Here is a 13,825-nt window from a genome sequence, read left to right as displayed (position 1 = left end):
TAGAAGTCCAGATGGCACCTTCCTACATACATACTTGCTCACTAATGTCTTGCAAGTTCTTAATTCTATGTCAAGACAGGAGGCTCGCATTATGCTTCTCTTTCTTTTATTATTTAAAAACAGAAAAGCTCAGCAACAAGTGTTTATGCACCTTACTGAGAGCAACGGTATGCGAAACAATGAAAAGGTGCATTAAAAAACACAAACATCAGAAAATTAGTCTATAACTGTCCCGAGAACCAAAATAACTCAATTTCCTTAGGAGACTCCAAAAAGTTCAGCAAAGGTCACCAACATGTTACATGAATCCACCAATAGGCATATAGCTGTCATACAAACAGTCCTGAACATGATGTAACTTCCTCTTTCTTTGCTGCACAAAGCAAGAGATAAGTACTCTACATCTTAAATTGTATTTCTGTGATCATTTTTCTAATTTATTTCATAATATAATTTAATATATTTATCCAATAGAATTATTTCTTAATAATGTAATTGGGATTCATGTCTTGCGACATCTGTTTTGAACGTCAATTTTCGTTTCAGTACTGTGCGATTGTCATAGTAGCCCTGTTTTTTTTGCTTTACCCAGAGGAAAGCTTATTACGTCCTCTGTTTATCTCCCTGCAGCCTTTTCCGACGCCAGCTGTTTCCTGCTGGTGTCAGAACGTTTGGGTAAATTCAGAGCCTTTGCGTTCCTCTGCGCGGCTCATTTGTTCGTTTTGTTTATTAAAATATATTTTATGTATCCGCATCCGCTTTGCGGACCCGCGAGTTCACCTCCCCGACCCGGGTCTTCTGAGGTCCTGGGAGCCACATGAAGCATCGCTGTGGCCTGTAACACCCCGCAGCCACTAGAGGGAGCGCCGATCAACTCAGTCCTTTTCTCTGCTGCTGGCGCTCGCGGCTCTCATTTCCGTTCAGTATTACAACGGATTAGCGAACGTGAGCGCCAGCAGCGTTGTTTCACTCAGCTCTTCAGTATATTTGAACTCGAATACCTCATAATAGCATAAAAAAAGAAAAGAAAAAAGAAGAGGAAGAGATACGAATTCAGAGGGCAAAGGATAGCTGTGTTCTACACACACTCCCTCTTCAGGTGATTGCAGTGGGCATGACAGAAGGTGGTCTGTTGGCCCACTGAGGAGAAAAAAAAAGTATCAAAAAGGTGCTTTTAAATTTACATTTAGTACTATGGCAGCTCAGTACTACGCTCAGGCAGACAAGGATTGGTCTGAGGATGGGGAGGAAGCCTATCAAATTGATGAGGTAGCAATGGCAGACAGCCTCAAAAAGGTGCTGGGATCTTCCGTTGAGACCAGCATAAACAAAAACATAAGAGGAAGCACCTTTCAAGTGGGGGGATGTATTCCGGCTCGCAAGAGCAAAGACTCTCTGACCCCCACCCCGAGCCAGCCAGAACCTGCCACCGCTGCCTCTCGGACGTCTTCTCCAGGCTGAAAAAGGCCTTTATGAACAGGAAGGAAACCCCTTCCCTTGATGGACCCTCCCACGCAGAGGAAGACAACAGGGGTACTAGACCCTCAAACCCAGAGGGATATTGACAGGACACTGACGATAAAGCTAGAGGGGTCTATAATATCGATCAATCCCCTTCATCCTCCGAGGATGACACTCAAACCATAGGGTCACGACCCTCAACCTCGAGGATTGTGGCAGCCCCCATCCCCAAGAAGGCAGCCGGGGTACAATCTCTTTCGAGGGGAATGCTTACTCCGGGAGATCTTGTGCATCCCAGATCTAGCCACTGGGAACCGTTGTCCAGAACAACGGATTATATCAAGAGCAGGCTAAAGAAACCAAGAGCGGAATGCCCCCGCCCCGAGATGCCGGGGAAAGTAGCTCTCACACAGGAGTTAAACTCCAAAATGATCACCTTTCTGGGAAAGAATGTCAGGGATCCAAGGAAGGGCATCGACTGCGCTCGGAATTCCTGCCAGGACAGGGTCTTGGATATCACTGGTCCCCTAGCGAAGATCATGGACCTAGCCGTAGCGGCCATTGATTCAGGTGACCCCATTGAGCTGGTAATCAATTCAGGTTGGGCTCAAAGAGCACTGTTTACTGGGTAATGCCAGTATTGCCATCTCGGCTGAGCACCGTAAGGGCATCTTTTTCAAAATCGATGCTAAGCTAGGGGAATTAGATACTGAATCAGGAGCAGCAGCCAAAGGTCTGCCTTTTTGCAGACCCATTTATGAAGGAGATGTCAAAGTTTGTGGGCACCTTCACAGCTTTGGATAAAGCTCAGGCCTCCATAAAAAGAGTTTTTGCTACAAAAACTTTCTCCAGTGCCGGACAAGGTAGAGGTCGCTCCTCTGGCCGTTTCTCATTTGATCGAAGACCTCAACACGCCAGAGACCAGCACAGTTCTTGTCAGGACCGCTCGGACACTTTCTTCCCCTCAAGAGGGCAAAGAAGAGGTTGTGGCTGGAGAAGAGGAGCGAGATACCCAGCCCAGTAACAAACCAGAGGTCAGTGTACCCATAGCAGCGACCTCGCCGCAGACACCCATAGGAGGGAGATTAGCTCTCTTTGTGCGAGCTTGGGATTTCTTGTCAGGAGATGCCTGGGTCAGCCCCATTAATGTCAACAGCAGACAAGAAAGCGCTAGACAGCGAAATACACAACTTATACCTGAAAAAGGCGATTCGCCCCTGCTCGGGCCAGGGTGGCTTCTTCGGCCCTATATTTTTGGTTCGCAGGAAGCAGAAAGTACGCCCAGTGATAAATCTAAGGACTTCATTGTCTACCGTCATTTCAAGATGAAAGGAATCCACATGCTCAGGGACATCTTGAGACTGAACGACTGGCTTGTGCGCCTGGATCTGAAGGACGCTTACCTCGCAGTCCCCATACTTCAGGCCCACGTAAACTATCTCAAGTTTTCCTGGAACAACCAAGACTAGGAGTGCACAAATTTACCTTTCGGGCTCTCCTCAGCACCTTGGGCGCTGTCATGGTCATCAGGCCAAGAACACAGACATTCAAGGGCCACATACACAAGGGCCCCAGAAGGACACAGTCCTGGCACCTTTGGTGCCAGGCTCATGAATAACAAATGAGCAAGAACATTTACTTGGGACAAGAATTATTTTGGACGTAATACCTCATTTTGGGTGCAAGGCGTATTTAACATGGGAACATCCATCACTAAAGCAGCTCCATGTGTACTCTTGGGTGTGGCTGCTGCTGCTATTGGGTTGCCCTGCACATGTTGACACTCTAGGAGTGGCAGGGTGTGGCAGGCAAGCCAGGCCTAGTGGGCGTGCCCACAATCACAGCTATACAAGCTGCTCCGATCCCCGAGGCAGACGCTTCGCGTTATTCTGTACTTCCATGCAGTTTAACGCTCACCGCCACCTGGGATTAAAAACGTACCTTTGGAAATCCTGCTTCCTGCTTTCATACTTGCCAACTGGAGACCCTGCTCTCACCTGTGCACGTCTTCATTGATCCAGACATTCTTCTCCAATCCTTCCGGAACACGGACATTTTCATCCTGGCACCGCAGCTCATCTTCAAATCTTCTAGGACGCTCAAATCTTCATCTTGGCACCACAGCACGACACGCTTCGTCAGCGACAGCAGCACCTGCAAGTAAGAACAAAAGGGAAGGTTAGACACTTCAAAGACATTCAGTTTATGGTCGCGCTACCAATGAACCTCGCGTTTTGCCTTAAACCATCACACACCTGTTGTCGGACATTGCGGTTTCAACCATCTTCTTCCTGGCCGCATTCCGCGTCCCCACAGCTGCTTTTGAACCGCATTTCCACCTATTGGGAAGAAAACAGAAGAGAAAACGTTATTCAGGAATTAACAGCAATATTGAGAGCAATAATACCAAGACAGAAAACGAGAAGAGGCAAAGAGAAAACAGAAAGGGACAGAGATAAGAGGAGAAGCATAGTCGCAGCTGGACTGGACTATTACTTACCAGGGATCAGTGAAGGAACTAGATCCCATCAACAAGCGCCCCTGCCAGAAGTAGCAGGACGGAGAGCTGACCATCAATAATTAACAGGTGAGCCCTATAGGCCGGTACATCCTCACAGAAATCGCACCTTGGGTAGAAGGGTTTGAGAGGCACAATAGTCACCGATCAGTGCACTCACGTTTTCTCATATCCACGCAGGAGCAGTGTCAACAAATACCGCCGCTCACAGCTTAAGACCGGACGGGGTTGATCTAACTCCTGGGAGGGCTGCAACCGTGCCACAACACCTCCGCAGAGACCAGGTGAGTGTAACAGAATGCAAAGCCTCTACGACTCCCTGCCTGGATGTTATGGAAACTTCAGATACAGACCCATTGGCCCAATTACTAGGAGAATTACGGGCTGAAGTACATGCTTCAAGGCAGGAAACCAGTGTACTAAGGAGGAAACTTCTTGTAACTCGAGAAAGAACCAACGACTTGGCAAGACAGATGCTACAAGCACAAGCAGGGCAGGTTCCTTTGCCGGGGATAGCCCATTCTTCCAAACCACAGCAATCAACACCTGTTCAGGTGGTCCATCCAGGAGCAGTGCCTTTAGCCCCGCCTGAACGCTTCTTCGGCGATCCAAACAGGTTCGCCATATTCATGAACCAATGTTGCCTTCATTTCTTATGCAGACCAGGAGCCTTTCCTAACGATCAAGCCAAAGTTACATTCGTACTCTCATATCTAGGAGGCAACGCGGCGGACTGGTCAATATCATTGGTCACTCAAGATGATCCTTTGCTTCGAAACTTTGGGGATTTCCAGCATGAGATGGAGACATTTTTTGCCCGACATACTCAAGGACAAGCTCTGGACAATTAATTGTTGTCACTCAGACAGGGGAATCAAGATCTATTAACCTACATTGCAACCTTCTATCGTCTCATAGCCCAGACCAACTGGCCAGAGGAAAAGAGAACTGTGCTCTTTTATCAAGGGTTACGTGGAGAACTTAAGGTTGTGTTGGCTCAAGTTTTGAACCCACCTGAAGGGTGTACAGACTACATAGACCTGACAGTGGAACTCGATCATAGGTTGCAGAATAGGAAAATGGATTGAGCCAGAACAAAGGGACGGTCAGTTTATGTGCGACCCTGTGAGAACCTGATCAAACCACACAAACAGTCAGAACCAATGCAAATCAGTGGTTTACGGAGTCCTCTTACCAAGGCGGAACGAGAGAAAAGAAGGCAGCAACAGCTCTGTTTATATTGTGGTAAAGCAGGTCACTTCCTCTGTGAATGCCTGGTAAAACCACCTAAGAAAATAGTTGGAGCAACGGACAAAGATGACAAAGAAGAAGTACAGGACTCAGGAAACTCCAATGCCTGGCAAGCGTAGGGGTCCACTTGTCGAGCGAGAAAAAGGAATCCGTGTAGACCTCACATCTAGTCCTTCCAGGACTTTTGGTGAATCACAAGCAATCGTCAAAGATACATGCCTTGGAGGCGTACATTGACAGTGAATCTGTGGGTAACTACATTGACCAAGATCTGGCTATCCGAATAGGCCTTCCTCTCCAACAAAAGCAGAAATCTGAAAACGTCACGGCAGTGGATGGTTCACAGCTATCATCCGGCCCGGTGACACAATATAGCAAGAAAGGCAAGCTTCGGTTGCAGGACGGGCATCAAGAGGACATTACCTTCGATCTCATCGGTGTTCCTCAGTTTCAGATAAAATTGGGAATGCCTTGGCTGGAGACCCATAATCCTAGGATCGACTGACGAAAGCGAGTTCTGACCTTTCCTCAAGAATGTGCCATCACCTGTTACAACAAAGACGTAGTCAACCTGAAACCAAAGAAAGGAATCGTTCTGGGCCTCACTGGCTCTTTACCACATGAATACATGGATTACCAGGATGTCTTCCAAAATGAGCAAGCCAACGTTTTGCCCCTGCACAGACCCTACGATTGCCAAATAGACCTCGTACCCGGAGCCCAGATTCCCTGCAGCCGGATTTACACTCTAACTGAGCAGGAAAACCGACATCTTAGAACTTACCTGGATCAGTATCTGGCTCACGGTTTTATCCGTCCATCCAAGTCCCCTGCTTCATCGCCCCTCTTCTTTGTGCCTAAAAAGGAGGGGGACTTAATAACCTGTATTGACTACAGAGGAATCAATCAGATTACAGTAAAAAAAAAAAAACATTACCCTTTACCACTTATACCAGAACTCCTGGATCAGGTGAAACACGTTCAGATTTATACAAAGCTGGATTTACGAAGGGCCTACCATCTTGTGAAAGTCAAAAAAGGAGACAAGTGGAAGACGGGGCCTTTCGCACGAAATATGGCCTCTTCGAATACCAGGTCATGCCCTTCGGGTTATGTAATGCCCCCGCGGTGTTCCAATTCTTTATGAATGACGTGCTCAGTGAACTATCGGACGTTTGCGCACTTGTCTACATAGATGACATTCTCATCTACTCAAATTCCAAGGAAGAACATGTTGGTCATGTCCGGGCAGTTCTAGAGAAGCTTCGACAACACCAGTTGTATGCCAAGCTGGAAAAATGTTTCTTCCATGTGACAGAGGTCGAATTTCTCGGTTTCATGCTCACACCAAAGGGCGTACATTTGGACACGTGAAAGGTGGACGCAATCCTCCAATGGCCTTCACCAACATCCACAAAAGGAGTACAAAGTATGTTCGGATTTGCTAATTTCCATTGTCGATTTATACCTGGGTTCTCACAAATCGTACACTCAATTACTCCCCTGCTGAGAAAGAACAAGTAATTTCATTGGTCCACAGAAGCTGAAGAAGCCTTTTCGGAAGCTGAAACTAGCATTTACCACAGCATCAGTTCTTTGACACCCTCGGCCAGATCTGCCATACGTGGTTGAAGCAGATGCTTCAAATGTAGCAATGGGAGCGGTATTGTCCCAACAGGACCCGGAATCAGGACAGTTACATCCCATTGTATTCTGGTATCGCAAGCTCTCTGCCCCCGAATTGAACTATGCAATCCCAGATAAGGAATTACTGGCGATTAAAGCAGCATTCAAGGCATGGAGACATTATCTTCTTGGGGCAAGACACACATCACCGTCATCACGGACCACCGTAACTTACAATACTTGAAAACTGCCAAAGCACAATCCTCCCGCCAACTTCGTTGGGCTTTCTTTTTAGCAGAATACAACTTTATTATCACCTATAGACCTGGAGTACGAAATGGAAAGGCAGACGCACTATCACGCATGAGTGAAGAAAAAGGGGCTTACACAACATCAGATCCCGTGGCCATCATTTCCGAAGAACGAATCCAAACCAAGATCGCCGCCACCACGTGTGTAGATGACTTAAAAACCAGTTTGCAATCCCAGATGAATCAGTCAACGCAACAGGAATGGCTTTTAAAGGGAGACCGGTACACCATTGAAAACAATCTACCATATTTCAAGGACGCTTGTATATCCAGGACAAGAAACTGCAAAATCAAATCATCACAAACTATCACGAGTCATTAGTGGAAGGACTTCCAGGAATAGCCAAAATTCAGGCTAAAATAAAGCAAAATTACTGGTGGCCAACTTGGAGAAAAGACATTGGCCAGTTTATTGCAACCTGTGGTGTCTGCGCACAACACAAGTCTCAAACAAAACCCTGCTGGCTTACTACGTCCTTTGATAGTACCACCAGCACCATGGCAAACTCTGTCAATGGACTTTATTACGGTTCTTCCTCCCTGCAATGGTTACACCACCATCTTAGTTATTGTAGATTTATTCTCCAAAATGGCCCATTTTATCCCTCTGAAGGGACTCCCAACTGCATCGACTTTCGCTACTGTGTTTCTAGAACAAATTAACCGATTACATGGATTTCCATCAATATTAATATCAGATCGTGGAACTCCATTTGTTTCCGCCTTTTGGAGAAGGTGTTGTACAATGGTCAAAATTGACCTCCAGTTGTCCACAAGCCATCACCCTCAAACGGATGGGCAAACCGAACGAACTAATCTTGCGTTAGAGCAGTATTTAAGATGTATGTTACAGCACTCCGAGGACTCCTGGAAAAACATATTCTGGGTAGCCGAGTATGCATACAACAACTCCGTTCACACGAGTACTGGGCAAACTCCATTCTATACTGTGCAGGGAAGACATCCGTGGACATCAGCATTTGATCCACCAAATACTTTGGAAATGCCAGCAATAAAAACCTTGCATGAAACCATCACTCAGGTTCTTGAGGAAGCGACAGAACATTTGACTAAGGCCAAAGAAAGACAAAAACTGTTTGCTGATCGGCACCGAAAAGAAGCTCCCGATTATCAGATTGGGGATAAAGTCTGGCTAGCATCCAGATACATACCGTTGAAAGGACCAAGGGCCTTCCGCCCCAGATATTTGGGCCCCTATACTATCAAAGCAATAATCAACCCTGCCGCCATGAAATTAGTTACCATCGGGCATGAAGATTCACCCGGTATTTCATGTCTCTCTCCTCAAACCAATGAAACCAAATGCACGGATTAGCCCTCCACCAGAGCCCTAATCACTCGATGGGCAACCGGAGTATGAAGTTAAATCCATCCAGGACTCCAAGGTGGTTCGGTCCAAATTGTATTAACTTATAGGCTGGAAAGGTTACGGACCTCACGACCGAACTTGGGAACCCAGTGAACACGTCCATGCTCCACGTTTAATCAGGCAGTTCCATCGCACTAATCCCACCAAACCAGGACTGGGAGGACCACCACCCTTGAGAGGGGCCTTGAGGGGGAGTGCTGTCATGGTCATTGGGCCAAGAACACAGACGCCAGGCTCATGAATAAAAAATAAGCAAGAACATTTACTTGGGACAGGAATGTTTTTATTTTGGACGCAATACCTCATTTTGGGTGCAAGGTGTATTTAACATGGGAACTTCCATCACTAAAGCAGCCAATGTGTACTCTTGGGTGTGGCTGCTGCTGCTATTGGGCTGCCCTGCACGTGCTGACTCTCTAGGGGTGGCAGGTAAGCCAGGCCTAGTGGGCGTGCCCGCGATCACAGCTATATAAACTGCTCCGATCCGAGACGGACGCTTTGCGCTATTCTGCACTTCCATGCAGCGTAATGCTCACCGCCGCCTGGGATTAAACTTACCTTTGGAAATCCTGTTTCCTGCTTTCATACTTACCAACTGGAGAACCTGCTCTGACCTGTGCATGTCTTCGTTGATCTAGACATTCTTCTCCAAAGCTTCCGGAACGTTGACATCTTCTTGACACCGAAGTTCATCTTCAAGCCTTCCGGGAACGCGGACATCTTCATCCTGGCACTGCAGCTCATCTTCAAATATTCTAGGACGCTGAAATCTTCATCTTGGCACCGCAGCACGACACGCTTCGCCAGCGACAGCAGCACCTGCAAGTAAGAACAAAAGGGAAGGTTGGACACTTAAGACATTGAGGTTGCGCTACCACCGAACCTCGCGCTTTGCCTTAAACTATCACTCACCTGTTGTCAGACATTGCGGTTTCAACTATCTTCTTCCTGGCCACATTCCGTGCCCCCACAACTGCTTTTGAACCACATTTCCACCTATTGGGAAGAAAACAGAAGAGAAAACGTTATTCAGGAATTAACAGCAATATTGAGAGCAATAATACCAAGACAGAAAACGAGAAGAGGCAAAGAAAAAACAGGAAGGGACAGAGATAAGAGGAGAAGCATAGTCGGCAGCTGGACTGGATTATTACTTACCAGGGATCAGTGAAGGAACTAGATCCCATCAACAAGCGCCCCTGCCAGAAGTAGCAGGACGGAGAGCTTACCATCAATAATTAACAGGTGAACCCATATGGGCCGGTACATGCCCACAGAAATCGCACCTTGGGTAGAAGCGTTTGAGAGGCACAATAGTCACCGATCAGTGCACTCACGTTTTTTCATATCCACGCAGGAGCAGTGTCACCAATTACTGCCGCTCATAGCTTATTCGCAGAGGGAAAGACCGGACGGGGGTGATCCAACTCCTGGGAGGGCTGTAACCGTGCCCAAACGCCTCTGCAAGGGTAAAAGGCCTTTACCAGACTCATAAGGCCCGTAGTAGCTCATCTGAGAGAACTGGGTGTCAGACTGATCGTCTACCTGGACGACATCTTCATGGCGCACTTTCAAGCCCTGGTAGAGCAACAGGCCAGGCTGGCCATCGACCTGTTACAGTGTCTCGGTTTTCTCATAAATTGGGAAAAGTCGATCCTCAGTCCATCCCAGAATCTAGAATTTCTCGGGTTCGTGGTAGATACCCAGAATTCGCAGCTCAGTCTCCCAGTGGCCAAGATACTCGACCCGGCGGGAGATTCGTAGGCTCCTGCAGAGGGACCTCATATCTCTTTGAGAATTAGCAAGAGTAATAGGCCTCCCATCTTCTTCCATTCCAGCAATTCTTCCCGATCCTCTTCATTACCGAGAATTGCAGAGGCTCAAAGGTCAGCACCGAAGACAGAGCCTCTCCTACTCTCAGCGTCTGACACACTTGCCCTCCGAAAGAACGGAACTCAACTGGTGGCTCACTCAAATGGAAGCCTGGAACGGCCAGAGCCATCTTCGGCTCCATCCAGATATTATCATTGAATCAGACTCCAGTCGCTCTGCTCTGGGAGCGAGATGCGGTTCTGTCACCACAGGAGGGACTTGGTCTCCTCAGAAGCTGGAGATGCATATAAATTGCCTGGAACTCCTTGCAGGCTCTTTCGCAGTGCGCTCCTTTGCCAGAGGCAGAGCGAGTTGTTGTATCTTGCTGAAAATGGACACCATTTCCGCAGTAAGGTACATCAATAATCTGGGTGGTTACAAATCGAGGCCTCTAGCGGAGTTAGCCAAGGAATTTTAGCATTTTTGTTTGGTGCATCGGATTTCAACCACAGCAGAGTATCTCCCTGGTCTCACAAACGTGGTAGCAGACTGGTACCCCCGCCATTGCACAGATTACAGCGACTGGAGGCTCAACAGAGAAGTCTTTCTCTGCCTCCAACGACTTTGGGGTCCTATGTCCATAGACTTCTTTGCATCCCGACTCAACACCCAGCTACCAGTGTTTTACAGCTGGAGGCCGGATCCAGCAGCAGCTGCAACAGATGCATTTCTGCAGCATTGGACCCAGAGGATCCATTACGCCTTTCCCCCCCATTTACCATGATAGCGAGGACCCTGGCGAAGGCCCGTCAGGAGCATACGGATCTGGTCCTCATAGCCCCGGTCTGGACCTCTCAGACCTGGTATCCAGTTCTTCTGCAACTTTCTTCAGATTTTCCAATCCTTCTGCCCCAGTTTCCAGATCTCCTACTGGATCCGTCAAGTCAGTGTCACCCCCTTCTCCTCAGCGGATCACTGATGTTAGCAGCCTGGAGGATTTCAGGTCAAGACGGAGAATCCCAGCATGTCAACCGAACTGAATTTGCCCGTAAGTTTGTATATCCAACCCAACATTTTTCACGCTGGTACCGTCCCAAATCCTATCATTAATATTACAAAATGTTTCTACAAGCTGATTAACTTTATTAATGTTTTCTTTCGACTGATTCGATTTCCTTGAGCATTTACGGTAAGCACACTTTGCCTAGCATACCAGCTTGGGATGTACCATTTAGCATGCATCAAAACTCAACCATCTGAACCCCTGCATATTAGTATCCAGTGTGTCGATTGAGCTGATGGTAATTCGCACCTTTCTCCTGATGTTTCCTCATAATTATTCCTCGTCTCACCACAATGCGCATCAAGATCACCAGCAATAGTTGGGAGTACGTTTTTGGCCTCATGGTTACCAAGTTCAGTATTCGGTCAATAGGACTCATACAACCCAAGGAGGATCATAAAGATTCAGCAAACAAATGCTCTTTGTTTGCTAGTGAGATTTGTATGGCAATTGTGTTACAGTAACTGATCAGTGATCAATTCTCTCGCTGTGTATGTGTTGGCTACACCCATTATGAATCCACCACCCATTGTCGAGCAGCTTTCTTATTTCTGCAACAGTTGCAAACATAATGGTTCCACAGGATCTGGAAATTAATTCAAAACGGCGACTTTCATATGCATTTATTTGGAAATATTAGTTTAAGCGAACCATTGGCTGTTTAATCAGCCATCTGGATACAGAACTTAAAATGGACAGAATTGATTTATATTTTGCACTACTCGTCTCCTAATTTGAGTTTCAATGTCTGCTCACTGAAATGTGTAAGTTTTATTTGGTGTCGAACGGTCTATTCCGATTTATTGCAATGTCTTTTACTTATGTAACTTATGGCGTATGCACGCGCAAACCCCTAAAAAAAAAAGGAATACCCTAAGGGGGACTTTATAATACTTAGACTAAAAACAGTTATACAAAAATAGAGCAATAGTAAAAACTAACAAGTAGGGAGCGAAAAATGGGTTAAACCATGTAAAACAACCTGCCTTATATTTATAATGCAATCCCTTTTAATTTAAGCTATCCTTCCTGACAACTAGTTAAGCATGTTCCAGTGTACTTTAAGTTCACTCCACAGGGAAGCAATTGGAGAAGAGGCCTAGGAAGGCCTTAACATCCCTGTGCGTCAGAATTGGCCAAAAGCCAACAGTTCAGTAGTTTCAAAAGTAAAAACAGGAACATTGCAAATGGGTTCAGAATCCAGATTCCTACTGCATAAGGATTGCCTAAGGAGGAATTGTAGGCCAGAAATCCACCTTACAGGATCTGTGAAGGTTAGTGTTTAGGGATTGGATTTTACGCCAATCAAATCCATTTGGGCATAGGGGACAACAAGATTTGTAGGCACACCTGGTCGCTTATCGCAATCCTGGAAAGAATCCCTAGGCAAGTTAGAATTATTGGCGCATCTTAGCAATGTAATATATCCCACTGCAGGAGGTAAAGAGGTCGCAGGGGCAGTAGGTGAAATAGATTTGTGTTTGGATCCAGTTATGCAGTGGTTCCAATCTCCAAAATATACACAGTTCCTAGCTACACATGACTGGGCAGCCCAAGAACACGACAGGCAAAGCAAAGTGGTTAAGAAACACATTTCAGGGATGAGCAGGTTTAGGATTTAGCAGTAGTGGAAAACTGGCTCCAGCAAAGCCCGTCTTCTTGGAAGACAGTTGCTGCTGCAGGCGATGAGGTCCTTGGCACACAAGCTGAAGAGCTGCTAAGTCCCAGGTTTTGACTGTCTGCTGCAGCAGCGGTGCCTCTTCAATGGATGTCAACCCCATGAGGATCCAGGGACCAGACAGTCCCAATCCCAGTTTTGACCAATTCCAGTCACACAAAGCATTGACCGGGAATCAAACGCTGCATCTCACAAAAAGCATATGCCCTTATTTGAAGGTTTCTGGCATGAGAGAGCAGGAAACAAGCCAGTAAGAAAGTGGGCCAACCGACAGGTCTTAAACAATGAGGAGATGCCACATTTAGAGTATATGGTACTTCAGAATCACTGGAGAAAAAAAAATAAAAAGGTACATTAAATTGAGCACTGAGAAAAAAATTGTATAACAGTTTACTGCCACCTGCCTTTCGTAGCCACATCAGAAACTCAAAAATAATGTTGCCAGAAAAAAAAAAGAGACAGGAAACCGTGCCCTTGTAAAGCAAAATGTGGTATGTGTTTACAAAGAGTAAACCGGAACAACTTTCCTTGCACTGGCAGCCTTAGGGCCTGGCAATGGACACCAAAACAAATGAGTTGAGCAGGTGAGCAAAGCTAAAAAGGATGCACTCACCCCAAAAGCAACCATTAAACGAAATCATACAGAAATGCTGAAACTAAAAGGAGGAAAAGTGGCAACAGAGGAACCATTTGTCCACAAAAATCTTCATTCTGC

The 13,825-nt window shown here is 46.5% G+C and overlaps 1 protein-coding gene across 2 annotated transcripts in view; it reads right to left on the bottom strand.

The window, feature by feature from the left end:
- The window catches only part of SASS6 (SAS-6 centriolar assembly protein), a 1,114,399-nt gene that overhangs the window by 299,807 nt on the left and 800,767 nt on the right, over positions 1-13,825 (bottom strand). The gene's annotated exons all lie outside the window — the stretch shown is intronic.

This window comes from Ambystoma mexicanum, chromosome 1q (genome assembly GCF_040938575.1).
Source record: "Ambystoma mexicanum isolate Mex_15411 chromosome 1q, UKY_AmexF1_1, whole genome shotgun sequence".
Lineage (NCBI taxonomy): Eukaryota > Metazoa > Chordata > Amphibia > Caudata > Ambystomatidae > Ambystoma > Ambystoma mexicanum.
The sequence above is the reverse complement of the archived record's forward strand: the minus strand, read 5'-3'. Positions and strand labels throughout refer to the sequence as shown.